The following is a 1,594-nucleotide window of genomic DNA, read 5'->3' as shown; positions in this document are numbered from 1 at the left end:
ACACAAATAACAAAATACCCTTTCTGTCATGTTATTAACAAAGCTGTGAAGATACGTATACATCAATCGCAGAAAAAAAGATTCCGAATAAACGAAAGAATTTTAAAAGACGCGTTTGTTTGTCTGGAAACTTTTCACACATAAAAGGATATTGGTCTTTTGTCGTTAATTAAAATTCTTCGATTATGGGTTCACAAAAACTAAGTTCAGCAGCATCGCAACCTCTCATAGGCATGAACCAATACGTAAAATTAACATCTGAGTTACTCTGTGGCACGCAAAACACTTGTTTTTGCTTTCAAAGACTACTAAAATAATCAAAACCAATATACGAAGAATTAAAACATTATTATGAGGTCATCTTTTGTTCTTTTCATACTATCTATCTCTCAAATGGATTAAAACAGTCCAATAAGATACCTACACCTGCATGTCCAATAAGATATGAAATCTGTCCACAAAGAAAAATAATGGACAGTTTTTACAACTTATTGGACAGATTTAGGTAAGTAACTAGATTTGAGATAAAAACATGCAGACACAGTCGAATATTTTTAATCAGCGAATTTAACATATTCCACAAAATAATAACACATATATTCCATTATAAAAACAAGCTTTGTAATTATTCGAAAAATAATGAAATCTATAATCATCATCACTTAACATCACAGCAACTTAAACATTCAATAATAATCAGACTTTGAATGAAATATTTCAGACTCTATTTGAATCTCACGGGCACTGGATGCACATGTTGACCTTTTAAGACTTTCCTGGCAAGAATCTGTCACTCTTTCTTCTTTAACGCCCTGAATTGTGCTGCTGACTTTCTGTTGGACCCATCGCTTGTTCTTTTATAAGAACGCACGGATATTGAGCGGTACCCAGTCTTCTCTGTAATTAGTTGTTCATCTACACCCATAATGTCGTGTTGCTGCAGCTGCTCTTAAGGAATGATTGGTGTAATGACCCGAGAATCCTGCGAGCTTGCAGAGCTTCAAAACAATGCAGTTTGTTAAGTGTATGCACTCCAACAGGGGCACCCGCATACCAAGTGAAACGTCTGTACGCAGATATACCTAGGGCATCACATTTCGATAATTCTCATATAGGCCTATAGAAAGTACAATATTGTGAACATAAATAAGTATCATGATACTTGTACTAATTGGAGTTGAATGAAAAAAAAAATTAAACTAGCCTCAAATAAAGGTGTTTTGTAAGCTTATACTGGGCACAGCTCTGGAAGGTTCTTATTATGGTTTTGTTGTCAGGTTTTTATGCTGGAGATTCCCACGATTTGTCTTCGAGACGCCTTCCTTGTACTCGAGATACTTTGTTCTATGCGGATCTGTACATGAGGAGATTTGCCTTGTGTCCCTACTCTTATACATGTATTTCGGTGTTCTTGACTGGCTGTCAGTGCGAAGTGCAATCCCAGTTGGGAAAGTAGTGTATCAAGCAGTTTTTCAGGTGTGTCTCTTCTTAAAATGTCCTTACAGCACATTGCATCTGCTTAAGCCTCTGTAATAATTTGTTGTTTTTTTTCTCTCGATTCCCATACCCCGTCCTGAGAGTTCATTTTATAATC

The sequence above is a fragment of the Saccostrea cucullata genome, unplaced genomic scaffold, assembly GCF_032062105.1.
Source record: "Saccostrea cucullata isolate Sc308-1 unplaced genomic scaffold, CSIRO_AGI_Scuc_v1 ctg4826, whole genome shotgun sequence".
Lineage (NCBI taxonomy): Eukaryota > Metazoa > Mollusca > Bivalvia > Ostreida > Ostreidae > Saccostrea > Saccostrea cuccullata.
This window is presented reverse-complemented; position numbering follows the sequence as displayed.